We start from the raw sequence: 16704 nt of genomic DNA on the forward strand, positions 1-16704 counted from the left end.
AAATAATATTTTATAAGATAAAATATAAATTTCTTCGTATATAAAAAGATATAAATAAAAAGTATATAAAATACAAATTTGGAACTAACTCTATAACGCAAATTTATTATCCTTTCAAACTTCATGGCTTTTGTGTGAAATGGTTTGGAATGGTTTGTTTGGGAAATATTCGCTTAATATAAAAATAAAAAGACAGTCATTTAAGCACTTTAATATGTGTTTGGTATTTTAGTTGTTCATCAGATGAAAGGTTACGACTACTACATTTTTCAAGAACTAATTACTTCCTGATACGATCATCTTGTGAAGTAAATAGCTTTCAATAACTAAGAGATGATTTTTATCAAAATGTTGACTGACCAAAACAACATAATTCAATTTAAAAATGTTTATCAATAGAAAGTAACTAAAATTTGAAAACAAGAAAAATAAACAGAAACTCTAGTCTTACCTCTTAAACAATATTTTCCTCGTGAAAAATGGTTATCGTTAGACAGTGCGAATTTATTTTCTGATTTCTAAATTAGAAGATTCCAAGTTTTATTTTTCAAAACAGAACGAAGGACGCATGATAAAATCACAATGATAAAAAAAATAATTGATCACTTATGATAAAATTTACAAAACAGATAAACAAGATGCTAGAATGCAATTCTGTGATGAAATTTGCCTTTATTGATAAGAATTAACCTATCCAGTGGGAAAAGAACATTTTCCCTAGCTTTAAATCATAGCGTTGACGCAATATAAATAGTGTCCACAAAATAATGCAAAATTCAGCTACAAAAACTCAGTTCAAGCAAATGTATCCAAAACTAATATATATACAGTCACTAGTCGTCAAACTCGAACACCATAGGAAAAAAACTTGCTCTGCCAAAATATTTTAAGTAAAGGCAATTAGGAAAAAAACGTGAAAGGGTTTTTAACAGTGAATTTATTGTACAGCTAAAAATAAAACCAATTCATAAATTATAATTAAAAATTTAGACATAAAAGTAATATTTGTGAAAATGAGTTCGCAAGTGAAACTCGGACATCTCACAATTAAGCACCAAATAATTGCAACTCTGGGTAAAAATTACTGCCACATTTACTGGTTAACATTATAATTGTTCAGGGGAATTTCTTAATTTCATTTACTGTGGAATTAAATACTAATTTAATTAAAATATCATAGCAAATGAACCAAACGAGCATTGAGTTAAGAAAATTGGTTAGTAAGCAGGCTCAAGATGGAAAGTATGTGCCAGAAATATCAGAGACAGTCGTTAAATGGTTAATGACATCATAAAATGCTTCAAAACCAACAATTAGGCGGAAAATAAGCTTAAGACAACCCACAATATGATTCTGAAAGAAGCAGATGATCGATATTTAATCGATTCCGTTCCTTTGAGCACCAAACTTATCAATTATTGCTGAAGAGGAATTGGGGAAAAATTTAGCCCATCAACAATAAAAAAAACGTGCTCCATAAAGCAACTCTCAATGGAAAAAAAAGCCAGAGAGAAGCCTTTCATAAGTAAGCGAAACCATACTAAGACTTAAATTCGCAAGGAACTTGAAAGCAAGGATTTTTCTTTTTGGAAAAATGTCATATTTACTGGTGAGAGCAAATTTGACATTTTTGAATCCGATAGCAAGTCTTACGTATGGAGAAAAGAGGAATTTGGCACAAAAATATTTGAAAGAATTCTGAAGCATATAGAGGGATCAGGCCAGGGCCTAATAACAGTTTCTCGTTTTCAATTGCTGCATTTTATTGCAGGAAGAATGGATCAGAATATATATATCGACATTTTAAAGAAAAATTTCAAATAATATGTGCTGGAACTTTCACTTGGCAAAAACTGGTGTTTTTATCAGGACGATGATCGGAAACATAAAGCTTATCGAGTGCGTTCCTATCTTCTATATAATTGCCCTCACCTCATGAACACTCCACCCCAAAGCCCTAATACAAATTCCATCGAAAATTTATTGGAATACCTTAAGAAAAAAGTTCGGAAACACGCCACTTCCTGTAAAGATGAATTAAAAAGAGTATGGTTGCTGGAATGAGAAAATATAAAACTTAATTTTTGTGAAAAATTTGTGCAATCTATGCCTTAGTGTCTTAAAAGGGTTATAAAAAACGACTTACATACAAAATAATAATTCATTTCAAGTATTAACTAATTTGCAAAATCTTCTTATCCGTCCTAGTTTGGCTTGAGCATTATTTTTTTCCATAATTTCTAGTTAAAATGAATTAATTTATAATTTTTGTTACTTGTTTTTATAATTACAATAAATATACTATTGAAAATTTATTTAACTATGTTTCTTATCATTTTTAGTTTACAAATTTACTATGACTATGCTTTTTGACTATGTTAGTAAATTTTCTTTGATGTTCGAATTTGGATTGGAAAAAGTAATTTTAATTCTCATCATAAAATAAAATGTGGAAATGTATAAATAGAAGCGTAGTTACATACAATGGCATTCAGGGCAAATACAAAAGTATGACTTTTTCATATTGTACCGAAAAACATCTGTACTAGATCCCAGCAGGCTTATTGAGTTCCTGACAAAATCAGCGGAATGATATTCGTTTTATATTTTCCTAACATATCAAACTTTTTACATAAATAATTATTCAAATTTCTCAGTTAAACTTTTTTTTGTTGTTTTTCTTACTAAATGGTTTTACGTTTAAATATTCAAATTTTTCTTCGAAATATTGAGTAACAATTTTTTATCTTGCGAAACGATTTTGGAACTTTTTAAAAAATATTTCTATGATATATCAGTATGATGTCCCAAAGAAATGAAAGAGTTGAGATTGAAAGATTCAGTTAAAATTGCAACCAGAGAAAGCCTTCACAAGAAGTTTTGACACGCTTTAAGAAAGAAGGAAGAAATTATTCGGAAGAATTAAGGAAGGAATTATTAAAGAAATTATTCGGAAAATTTTCATTCGAATTAAATTTAAGGAAATTATTGAGCTAACGATATACAGTCATTGAACATATGTAAAAAAAAATGCGAGTAGAATACTGATTAAAATATTTCCTTTTTATGCTTAATAATAAGGAAATTATTTTTTAAATATTCAAAAACCTTTCTTTGAAATTAAATAACGACTACGATGTTAGAATGCATCATTTTTTAAAAATCAAAACAAAGAAATTCAAGAATAAATACATGAAAATTTTTCGAATTTCTGTGAAATTTATGTCTATCCTGGAATTTAATTATATTATGTAACTGTTCTAAATTTGTTAGATTAATTATTAAATATCAAATACTGTTCAGCACTTAAATGATTATAAGTTGAAGATCTGAAACTGAGCTACAATAACAGAGTTGTAATCCGAGCGAAGACAAATTTTTAAATCCAACGCTGATATGATACAGATGGGGTGAGAGGCAGAGTTTTTTTCTGGTCCTCATACTCAAAAAGTGGCAACAGCAAACGATTAATGGTTCGTCATTCGCTGCATGCTATCTTTTATCATATAAATGTATATATTTTTTAATAATAGTACTTTTTCTATTAATGAAATTTATCACCCTGTCAAAGTATTAATCGTTTTCTGTTGTTATTGCTGTTAAACGGAGAAAGGAATATTCGATTATCAAAAATTTGTGTTCCGGACTTAGATTTTATCAAATAATACTCGCATGATTTATTTATATTAAGGCGATATATCGGCCTTTGATTATTAAAAAAATAATATTTTAAAACGTTCATGAATTAATTTTCAATATCAGATACAATGTTTGTTTATATGCAAAACTCAAATAATGATTTGAATTTTGGAATTTTCAAAGTAGCTCTAATGAAAAGTAAAATAAGGTATCAAGATATTAAATTGAAAGAAAGGAGTCTTCATTTTTGTTTGAAGCAGTTTTATTTTAATTCTGGGGATTCAAAGTTGAAGAAAAATATTATTTTTAATGCTACTAGTTTTTCCCCAATTTAACACTTCCTGGTAATGGGCCCAGGGCACTTGTCCTGCCTACCTCACTTTAATGACATCATGGCAAGTAATTACATGAAGTTTTCGCATTTAAGGATACTATATTATTATTTGGACATATAATATACATTTAGATCTTTGCTTATTCGTTCATTAAGTGGAGAAATAAGTATGTAAGATTAAGTATAATATTCTGAATATTAAAGGAAAATTAATATTTCGCATACTAAATATATTTGAAGCTTGAAAAGAAATTATGACTTTACTAATTATAACAGACAGTGTGTGTGTGTGTGTGTGTGTGTGTGTGTGTGTGTGTGTGTGTGTGTGTGTGTGTGTGTGTGTGTGTGTGTGTGTGTGTGCGCGTGCGTGTGTGTGTGTGTGCCTGCCTGTGTGTGTGTGTGTGTGTGTGTGCGTGCGTGCGGTTCTCTGTCTGAGCGTGCCTGCGTGCATGTGTGTACTTGTCTATGTTTCTCTGTTTGCGTGTGCGTGCGTGCATATATGTGTGTGCGTTCGTGCGTGCGTGCATGTGTGTACATGTCTACGTTTCTCTGTCTGCGTGTGCGAGCGTGCATATGTGTGTGTGTGCTGGAGCTCGACAGAACAAATTTATGTCGGAGCAATTTTTTTCTGGAATTTTACATTTTCTTAAAAAATTGCTAGAGTTTGGCATTTTTTCGTAATAAAGCAAGAAAATATTGTTGTACAACTTTTTCTAATTGTTGGGGTTAGGAAATTATTTTAATGATACCAATTTAATTCATTTGCAATGTATTTTCTGAAGTGTGACAATTTTTAAAAAAATATATTTAAACTTGATTTTTTACAAATTAAAATGATACAATGAAATTCAACCCCTTTTTAATATTTCGTCAGTTATTTGATTGTGCGATATTTTCCATTGTTAAAAGCAAAGGGAAAACTACACTAAGTACTATCTTTCTGCACAATCCACATAAGGAAAGGAAAGCAAATTTGCATTTCTGCGAAAGATGACGTGAAATTAGTTGTGAAAGATGATGTGATTATCCGGTCAATAACATTTTTTAAAATATCCATGTTGTCATGGAACATCTTAACATTCCTAATGAAGTGTTGACGCAACGCATGGTGTCATTTAAGGTACTTGAACTTCACTATCTTTATCTCCATATAAACTACGAAGAAAATAAAAAGTTTATCTTTAGTTTAGTTATATTAACATCCCGTTTCAAAGCAACACAGGGCTATTTCGGGACGAACCTCACAATTTTGAACAGCGATCAGATAACGAGGACGACACCTGAGCTGGCACCACCTCTCGAAACTTCCACATCACATCACATCAACGGGAGGACGTTTGGCCCCGATAGATTTCCTACCCTCCTACACGACGGTTTTTCGGTGGAATCGGATCTCGAAACTGAAACCCTCCGGTTCCAGTAATCACCAGGTCCCCCACGGCCCTTACGGAACTAAAAAGTATCTTTGAAAGTGAAAATTATAGGTACCCTATTGTCATTCCATAAAAAAATTTTAAAATATCGATATTAAAGATAATAAAAAGGAGATTCTCATATTTAATTAATCATTAATTCTTAATACATGCATGTTTAATAATTTCATTTTTTTTTCAAGATATTTCCAACGATCAAGTTGCTTGTCAAGAGTAATAATTGTGTATAATTCAAATTAACTACATTTAACCTGATGCTTATGAATCTCTCGAAAATGTATTAAATACCAAATTGCGATAAACATTAATCTTGTGTTTTTTTAATAAACTTACACCTGTTTTACTTACTGTATGTATGAACCTTCCTATTGAATTTTCGGTTTTATATCACCATTAAAAATTAAATTATCTGGTTAATTTGTTTCACATCTTATCTTTGTTTTTTCAATAATATAAATTCATTTTCTTACTCCTCGTGTGAACTTACATAGGTTATTAACAATTTTTTCTCAAATTTCAACAATATAAAACAAGCAGTTATAAATTTGATGAAAATGCCAAAATGTGGAAGTGGCCTGATCATAAGTGTAACAATGAATATTGTTTATTATTATGTAAAAATATTTTAAAGAAAATTCAGGAAAATATTGTATATTAATTAAACTGCTGTTATTAAAAAGATAGTTTTAACATGTAAAAAATAAAATCTATCCCATATTTTTTTTTGAAAATTGAGAAATTTCAAAATTTAGTTTAATTTTTAATTAATTAAATTTCTAGAAAAATCCACCTGAAACCCACATTATTGAAGCCCAAAACATACGAGTGCCAAGTTTGTTAGCTCTACGTCAAATAATCTGGCCCGTAGAGCGGCAACACAGACAGATACAATCTCTTTTATTATTATCAGAGATATAAGATCATCAATTTCTTTCTATTGATATCTAATTTTGCAATTCAATTCATGGTACATAAAAAATGTTACAATGCGCGTATTTTTACCTTTTAAAGTGTATTTGTACCTAATACGGTAATCCTAAGTCTAACAGTCTGTTCTATGGAACGCCAATGTTGTGGTAAAAAAATAAGCATTCTCCCTTTTTATTAATAGAGGAAGAGGTTTTCGTTTATACTATAAATGGTCAAATTGCAGCTGTGCTTTTTAACTGCTGTTAAAACAGACAACTTTTACTTTCTTTCAGGACGAATGTCCGTGTTTTCAAAAGTCCAAAAGTAAAGTCCTTTCCTGAATTATACTAAAAAGGGATAAAAGAATATCGAACGCATGAAATTTAGTATGTAATGTTAAAACAAATTTGTAAATTTGCAAATTCCACTTTTGCATGGAAATTTCGAGACAAGTCTATGAATCGCAGGTATTTATTCTGTACATTCGTATGCAGGCGAATATGATAATTCAAAACGACAGCAAGGCAAATGAATCAAATTAAACAAGTGAATTTTTCATAAAATTTTAAAAGTACTTCAACTTTTGGGCAAATCCATCGAAGGACTGGCGAATCACTGTCTGTCTATCTTTGTGAATGTTAATAATTTTAATACACGCCCTTTTTTGTGGATAAAATTTATTTTTTATAATGTTTTATACCTATAGTATAAATTATATGAAATTAGAACAGAAATATCAGCAGGAAGCTGTATAAAATGCACACATTATTAACCTCACTATACGAAATTTAACACATAATGCATCAATTTAGTAAAAAATTTCACTAAAATAGTTATTTATCTTCTAAATAGTAAATCAATAATAATAATAATTTATCTTCAAAACGTATCTTTCAACAGGAAGCAAGAATCTTGCAGAATATGAGATTATAAACACTGAAATATCAGTTGGAAAATGATATTTAAGTCATCTGAAGTTCAATGAATTTTAGTAACTTAAGTTCAAAGTTGAAAACCTGTAATCTATTTGCAATCTTTTACTCTTTTTTTCTTCCAAGTTAAAACAGATTTAAAACCGATCGCGCACTTTTCCTTATCTTCTATTGCCTGATAATGGTTAATATTCATTTTCTCTTTGTGTTTCGCAAAGTAATTTTCTCGAATTCTTACAATTATCTGGAAACAATGCCTATCTATTATTAACTTTGCTTTGTTTTGAGGTTTTGGGGATTTTTCAAGATAAGTTAATGAACATCCATTTTATCACAATTCATTATTGTTTTCTGAGTAAAATAAAACCACATATTTTTTTTTCTGCATAGATGAAATTTTGTGATTGATCACTTTCTTGTTTTGTAATCTAAAGTAGAGGTTCGTTTGTGGCGTGCTTTTCCGGTGTAATCGATTGGCTAAACGAAATACATGTATTATTAATGGCGGTAAAAAATTTATATAGTAATAATTAAAATTAAATTAATTAACAAGTAATGTAATCTAATTAATTGATGTGATTAATTACTAAATAATTCAATTAATTTAACAAATAATTCAAAATAAAATAATTGTTAAATTAGTTCATTTTAATTCATTATTAAAGAATTTTATTGCTTTTCTAAATTAATAAAATAATTATTAATTTAATTTAATTAATTATTGCATAATTTAGCTAATTTTCTACATTGATTAAAATAATTTTACTTTACTATGATTAATTAAATTAAAATACTAATTAATTAGTTAAATTAAATTACTTAAATTAATTCATAGATTAATTAAATAACTAATTAAACGAGAAATTAGTAGAAAAGGAATTATTATTCAACAAAATGCTGCAAAATTTCGGAAAAAAATATTTGTGATTCGATTGATTTTTGATTAAAAATATTATTAAAACTTTGTTCAACTTTTTTTAGTGAGAAACATTTTAGGAAAGAGTACAAAACTAAGCTCAAAATGTGTAGCTCTAAGTTCAATAACCTGCACAGAGTTCAATATCCTGCAACCTGTAACTCTGTATCTTATACAGAGTCGATATTTGCTTACCCTTATTATTAGTAAAAACATTTTAAGACCAATGATAAAGTTCTATTCTAGATTTCCAGATATTTTGATGTCAATTGGAAACATTTCACATCATTTTCCATTTCTTTCATACGCTTTGTAAACTAGTAATGTAGAAAAAATAATTCAAAACAATCATAAACTATTAATCTCGATCGCTAATTTTACTTTCTTCCTAAATATGACGATTTTAGTAAATCTTTGTATGTTAAATCAGGGAATGTGGTCTCCACGAAATTTTCTCGTATCCTCTTCGATAAAGATCATATTTTACTTGTTCCGTATAATGTTGTGGATCATTGGTAAGGCCACAAATTGTAGAACGTCTATCGTTCACCATTCCAAAATATAGATATTAGGAGCGTATCTAACATTTTTACTGAGTCTATAGTGACGAACTGAATCTATTTGCTGAATCTACAGTATAATTTTGGCAGCCGACTGACACCAAAATTTGATGCAAAGTATAACAATCCGTATTTCATTGATTTAAGATTAGTTTAGTATAGTTATACTAACGTCCCGTTTTTTTTAAAACAACGCTAGGGCTATTTTGGGACGGACCTCGTAATTTTGAACCGCGGTCAGATGACGAGGATGACACCTGAGCTGGCACCCCAATTTCCACACCGCACCACACCAGCGGGAGGACGTTTGGTCAGGATGGATTTAACATGCAACAGACCCCCTTACACGACGGCTCTTCGGTGAAATCGGGTCTCGAACCTGAAACCCTCCGGTTCCGAAGCCGAGACCTTACCACTAGGCCACCGCGGCCCTATATAGGAAAGTACATATCGACAGGCGGACAACCCCTTGGCGATATTTGAGCTAAAATTGGATTTAAAAAGTAGATGCTAAATCTGTAGCTAAAAGTTATCTATATAGCTCTTTGCGTTTTGTGGTTATTGAGTTTCACTTAAATAGCCAGACAGACGGATTTTCTTTCAAAATGTGATAGGATTCTTTAAATTTGGTCATCTGAGATCATACACCGAATTTCATCCGTCTAGCTCAAAGTGTTTTTAAGTTATCGTGTTCATCAAGCTAAACAGACTTACAGACAGACATAATGACAAAAATTTGTTTTTCGGAGTCAGGAAGGTTTGAAAAGTTAGGATTCATCAAAATCTCGAGTTCAAATCTGTCATCATTAAAAGTCCTTTTCTATATTTTGAATATGAGAAAGTTAAAAAAATACTGTTAATAAAGTTACCATGGAAAATGAACAATTTTTATAATTGTATCGAAAACACCAAAAACATAAAAAAAAATTAACAAGAGAACACTTTACTTATTAGAAATTATATCACCTTTATTGTAAAGAAATTAATCTGAAAACAATCAATACATAAAAATTTGAATGTTTAAAATTCTCAAACCTCATAATCAAAAAAAAAAGAATCTCTGTTTTATCAAAAAATGTAAATTTCTTATGATTTTCATTGTAGGAAGGAGCAATTACATGTGAAATATTTTGAACTTAGGACTTCAACATGTGAAGGAGAAAATTTTTCTTCCGTCATTCGTACTCAGATATACCTCAGTCTTCCAGAGCCAATACGATCGAGTGAGATGAGTTTATTAACAAAACGCTTGATACTCGTTTCCTCCGAGAATATTATTGCAACAAAAAAAATTCCTCTCTGCTAGCTGGAAGGCAAAGATAGATTCCTTTACATCTAAATTACTACCTGATAATATAAATTGTTGATGTTAGAAGCAATCAAATTAACGGCTTCAAAATCACTTTTCAGCCTCCAACTTCTTAGATATTGCAGTTATAGAAACATTTTAAATATAAAATTTGTTCCTATTAAGGAGCCGCTCATTTGGCTAATTAGATTTTTCTATATTTTTAATTTTTTAATTTCATTTTATTCATTCATTTTATTTTTCTATCTTCAATATAAAAAAAGTTATAACTAAATGAAAATTTCAACATGATCAATTTTCAATGTTCCCGTCATGTCTTCATGAGAACCATCTTCCTATAGGAATCTGCCTAATAGAATAGTGACATCAAATTCTTCGATCGCTTGACATTAAATATTCATCATGTTAGTCAGATGCGTCATTTAAAATGGTCTCTCAAAACTTTCTCTCTAATAAAGGTTTAATCTCAGAAAACGCACTGCATTCGATTCCCGTGTAATAGTTACGAAATATTAACTTTTGGTATGAATTTTAATATTTTTGCTGAATCAATTGCATCATCCTTGACAAATTAAACACTGGCATGCGTTTAATAGTATCCGGAAATCAAATATGAAAATCGATATTGAATCGATTCGAAAATTGATATTTTTATGTAGTTCCATTTTTAAATTATCGCGTTTACATGTTTCTGAACATACCGACTGACAGACTTATCAACCCCTTGCTGAATTTCTCCCAAAATGTATCGATTGTAGTTATCGTATTAACGTATATTAGAACAACCGGACTGACATATTCCCTTTGAGCGGATTTTGCTCAAACTTTGATAGAAATCTACAAATTTGCTGTAAAGATGTATGCAAAATTCATCTGTCTAGCTCAAAGCGTTTTTGAATTATTTTTGTCACAAACAAAGGACATTTTCTACAATTGTAGTAAATTGTAACAATTAGGTTAATATTTACATATGACAGAATATGTTGCTAGAAAATCGGGTTCAAACTAAAGTAAGGAAGGATTGAATAAATGAATTCGATATGGATTCGAACATGACAACGCATGATGTTTGCATGAACACATGATGTTTGCATGCATTTGCCTTTGGTGCTCCGCCGGTTCGCCCATAAAGTTATTTGTTTTTAATTCAATTTAAATCTGTTATGTATTATTTGGTATTCATAATTATATTAATTAAAGGAAGAATATGGTAATTGACGTCGAGTTCTATGACACAGTGTTATTAATTAGTTAAATAAGAATCTCAGTAATCTATTTCAAATTACATTCCATTTGTTACAATAACGTAATTTCACATTCTTATTTCTCATGTGAGTTATTCAGACAATTAGCAGATTCACTTTTCCTTAACTTTCAACGATGGATGAGGATCACGCGATTAAAAGTTTTAAAAAATAAAGAAAAAGGTCTGAATTACATCACAATAATGGAATTCTATTGTTAAACTTTAGCAAAAGAAAGAACGTTTAGAAAATAGAAGCAATTCAGAGAAAATTTGAAGTGATTAGATTGATATCATTGCAAAATATTTTTTTTTAATTTCAAAACAGCTAAAAATTAGTTTCGTATTAAAATATTTTCGAGTGTTTATCTCGAAATACATGGCTCAGTCTTGTTTCATTTTTAATTAAATAAAATTCCAATGAGAATTATTCTCGCGCCATCTAAAATATGTACGAATCAAATTTGATAGCTCTAGACAAAACGGTGATTCAACTCCAATGCGCAATCAGGCGCACATTATCTTTCACATTATCACATTATCTTTTATAATTCCCGTACCGTCTAAAATGTATATGTATCAAATTTTGTAGCTATGGATAAAAGATCATTTGCTCCAGCACATTCTCAGACACACATTATCTATTGTTATCTTCTATCACGTTGTCTTTTATTATTCTCGTGTAGTCCAAAATGTATATGAACGAAATTTTGTGGCTTTAGATGAAACAATTATTTGTTCCAACACAGACACACATCTTCTATTATTAATAGCGTTATTCCACTTTTATCTTGAAGCTGAATATTAAGTGAGTTAATCATAATGAATTGTTTTGCATGGCCATAAATAAAGAACTGTAGCAATTGCACTACTCTATCATCTCTTTTCGGTAATAGATGGCGATGTCTGATTAGGTACTCACCCCCATAGTGTACCTAATCAGACATCGCCACTTCGTTTTGGTGTTTGTTTTGTGTGAAATGTGATCATTAAAGAAATGTTCCCCAAAACATGGGTGCTCTTGCTTCCACTGCACGTATCATAATGATCTTCATTCCGTCACATTGGCACCCGACGAAAAAGAACGATCTTCATTCCACCACATTGGCGCCCAACAGAAAAGAACGATCTTCATTCCGCCACATTGGCGCCCAACAGAAAAGAACGATATTCATTCCGCCACATTGGCGCCCAACGAAAAAGAACGATCGTCATTCCGCCACATTGGCGCCCAACGAAAAAGAACGATCTTCATTCCGCCACATTGGCGCCCAACGAAAAAGAACGATATTCATTCCGCCACATTGGCGCCCAACGAAAAAGAACGATCGTCATTCCGCCACATTGGCGCCCAACGAAAAAGAACGATATTCATTCCGCCACATTGGCGCCCAACGAAAAAGAACGATCTTCATTCCGCCACATTGGCGCCCAACGAAAAAGAACGATCGTCATTCCGCCACATTGGCGCCGGACGGATCATCATTCCACTACAGAACTGAATAACTGGACATAAATTCTTTCCTTTATATACTTTTGTTATTAAAAGGACTGTATTTGCTTTATTATTAAAATTTATTTGTCCCTTTCATTTATTTCTATTTGCAAAATTTATTTATTTAAATAAAACTTTATTTAATTATTTATCTGTCTTTTTATATCTTTTATTTTTTCCCTTTGTCCTTTTATCCTTTATTTTTCCCCTTATTTGTTCTTTTATATCCTTTTATTGCTAAAAGGATATAAATGAATATCTTTTTAAATGATAAAAATAGAAACTTTCAAAACATAACTAAAACTTTTCAATTTCTTCTACTGAAAATATCTGAAGCTTCCAAATGAAAAATAACTGGAAACTGAAAAAAATGTGCCCCATTATTTCATTTATTATTCGCATATTCAGATGAAAAAAAAAAAAAAAAAAAACTGAGATTTAGTTGAACGAGTTAAGTTTTTTTTCTTTTTCAAAATAGGACGTTACAATCCATCGTAATGATCTTTCCAAAGAATGTTTTCAAGTAAATACAAGAGATGCAGTTTCATTCTTAGAATTTTAACGTGGTGTGAAAATAGTTGAGGTTCCATAATATTTTCAAAAGATATTCCAGGAAAAGTCAAAATTCAATATATTTATTCATTATATTAAATATTTACATAGTTTGATTCCGCCTGACATTTCAGAGAAAATCCTTTCTTGGTGCCTGCCGCTTGAGAAGAAAGCTTAATTTCAAATTTCTTGTCCAATTGCTTTGAAACACTTAATGATGAGTTAGTAAACAAGAGTTACATGTGTGTGTGCGTGCGTGTGTGCGTGTGTGCGTGTGTGTGTGTGTGTGTGTGTGTGTGTGTGTGTGTGTGTGTGTGCTTGTGATGATATTTTAAAATCTAATTTAAGCTTAATTAATTTAGATCATATTAACTTCATTCTAAAATGCTCTCTTATTTCCTGATCCGATTCCCCCTTTTTTTTATTTAATTAATTCAACACAAATTCTAAAATTGCTGCAGTCGACAAGTTCCCACACTCCAAGTGAAGGAATAAAAAAAATTGTCCAGCTAAAGGAATTTTTTTTAAAGATCCCTATAATTCCCTTATCTAATTCGACAAGTGTAGAGAAATCCCTATCAAAATCTCACAGTATATAATCACGGAGAGAGATATTCTGTTAGCTTTTCCCCTTTTCGTTCTTATGTCATTCTTTATTGATGTTCTCGTCGCTCTGCTTGTACATAAATTATGCCACCCGGGATGGAATAAAAGCGAAGTGTAAAATTCGAAAGTATCTTCTCTGTCTTCGACCACGATTCTGCTTAAAAAAAATGTTAACATATATATATATATATATATATATATATATATATATATATATATATATATATATATATATATATATATATATATATATATATATATATATATATATATATATATATATATATATATATATATATATATATGTGTGTGTGTGTGTGTGTGTGTGTGTGTGTGTGTGTGTGTGTGTAAGCATATATTTTATGTGAAGCAGAATGCAGGTTCGACAAGCAGTGAAGAAATTTTGTATTTTTAAGTTCGTTTTATTCTCTCGCGGGAGACAGGCATGATTTATTTACAAGAAGGCGCAGACAAAGCACGTCCGCCATAGCGCGGCACAAAAGCAGAAGTCGGGGAGAGAGAGAAATAAATTATCCCTCGTTTTATATAACATGAGATATTGATAGGGATAATATTTTTTTACAGTGCTAATATTTTATTAAGATTCTGATAGGGATTTCTGACGCATGTCAATCACAAATAAGGGAAACACAGGGATATTTTAACCCTTTAAAGGGTGATTTTTTTTTCGAATCATATAATGTTAAAATATTTTTAGGCTTGAAATTACAATAAGAAAAGGGATTCATTTAACTTATTAGATAAATTTAATTTGATTAATTAATTAATTTGGTTAATTAATAATTAAGTAACAAATCAAGACACATCATTTTGTGTGAGATAAAGAAATGAAACATCTAAGTTTTTGTCTTTCTAAAAAAATTTCTCAGAGCTTATGCCAACCTACATAATTTCATATAAAGATGGATAAATTTGGTGGGAAGCATACTTCCCAAGGCCTTAGAAAGGGTTAAAAAGAATGTACTTACTGGACATTTTTCTATCCCGTCATGCGGAGGGTGTGAAAGTGTAAATGTAAGCATTTTTACAGAGCTTCTCTTGAATTAATCAAGTAAAGAAAATGGAATTGGCTATTGGAAATAGGAGAATGAAATTACAATCGGCTAAATTATGATAAAGCTTTGGAAATTAATTTGGATTAAATTAAGAGTTTAAAATATCATTATATATATACCGGGTACGGCATAAATTCGCGCAAACTTCAAAAAATCATAATAAAAAATTTGAGGTTTGCGGGAATATGTTCAAAGAGCCTTTGGATTTTGTTATTTCCATTAAAAAAATGTATTTAAAAATGCTGGCGCTCACACGTCATACCGAGACGGTTTATGCGAATCAGCATAGCTATAAACACAAGGCTGGAAATGGATCTGTCATTCGAAGCCAGACGATTCGATGCTATCGTTACCGGATCGAGCATAAGTAATTAAACTATTCTATAAGAACGGCGAATCCGCGACAAATGCATTGCGACAGTTACGAACGGTGAAGGGAATTGAATTTAGTTCGCCGTTTTGAAGAAACGGAAAGATTAAAGGATCGTCCACGAAGTGGCAGACCATCTGTCAGCGCTGACCGCGTCCCTGTTGTCCAAAGGGTCTTGAGAAATATGGCAGCCGAGACTTCAACGGGAAGCTCCAGAACACGTGAAGCAGGTAAAATAACAGGAATTCCGGAAAGGTCGATCCGACGTATTCTGCACAAAATCTTGAAACTGCATCCGTACAAGATAGAGGCATTTCACCAATTGTTGCCAGAAGATTGCGAAAAAAGACAAGCCTTTGCAACATGGGTGCTCGCACAAATGGAACGTGACCCACAATGGTTACTGAACATTATGTCTACAGATGAAGCCCACTTTTCATTGCATGGTGACGTCAATACGCAAAACAGTCGTATCTGGGCGACATCAAACCCTCGTGTGTACACGACAAAACCACTACATTCTCCGCATGTGACTGTTTGGTGCGGTTTCACTGCGTCCTTCATTCCAGGCCCTTTCTTTTTTGAAGAGCGTTGTCCTGTATCCGGTTGTAGAACCTGTTTCGTCACTTCAGAACACTATCTTAGGCTTTTGCGAGATCTCGTTATGCCTGCTTTGCAGCAAAGACGTGCGTTATCTTCCATCATGCAGGATGGTCCCCCGTTCCACGTTGCTAGTTCCGTTAAGACGTTCCTCCTAGACACATTCACTTAGGACCGAGTGATAAGCCGAGGATGTAAGAATGAGTGGCCCTCACGATCGCCATATCTTACACTAGCGGACTTTTCGTTGTGGGGATACCTGAAGTCTCGTGTCTACCGGGGCTCTCCTGCCACTTTGATGGAACTGAAAGATGCCATTCAATTGGTTGTTGGTGGCATCGATGCCTACATGTTACACGCAGCTGTATTAGGCGTAGTTACGCGCCTAACTTGTTTAATACCTTGTGGTGGCGGTCATGTTGAGCATCGTTTGCTTTTAATATATAACTATAATGTTACTGTGCTCTGTTCTCCTGATTGGCATAAACCGTCTCGGTATGACGTGTGAGCGCCATCTATCGGTCATTTTTGCATACATTTTTTTGAATGGAAATAGCAAATTCCAAAGGCTCTCTGAACATATTCCCGCAAACCGCAATTTTTTTTCGAGCATTACTTTTTTTTATTATAAATATTTGAAGTTTGCGCATTTTTATGCCACACCCGGTATATAAATATATAAAGAGAGAGGGATAAAGATTAAACAACATGATTAACGTTGTTAAGATAA

At 31.5% G+C, this 16704-nt stretch overlaps 1 protein-coding gene across 2 annotated transcripts in view; it reads right to left on the bottom strand.

The window, feature by feature from the left end:
• Window positions 1–16704, bottom strand: part of LOC129976446 (alpha-tocopherol transfer protein-like) — a 96023-nt gene that overhangs the window by 59782 nt on the left and 19537 nt on the right. Inside the window, exon 1 of one of the 2 annotated variants that reach the window (XM_056090024.1) lies at window positions 452–527. The exons of the other annotated variant lie outside the window; for it this stretch is intronic. The gene's annotated coding sequence lies outside the window, so the exon portion shown is untranslated. Of the gene's footprint in view, window positions 1–451; window positions 528–16704 lie in introns of those variants that run through there. 2 annotated transcript variants of the gene reach the window in all.

The sequence above is a fragment of the Argiope bruennichi genome, chromosome 7 (assembly GCF_947563725.1).
Source record: "Argiope bruennichi chromosome 7, qqArgBrue1.1, whole genome shotgun sequence".
In the NCBI taxonomy this organism is placed as follows: domain Eukaryota; kingdom Metazoa; phylum Arthropoda; class Arachnida; order Araneae; family Araneidae; genus Argiope; species Argiope bruennichi.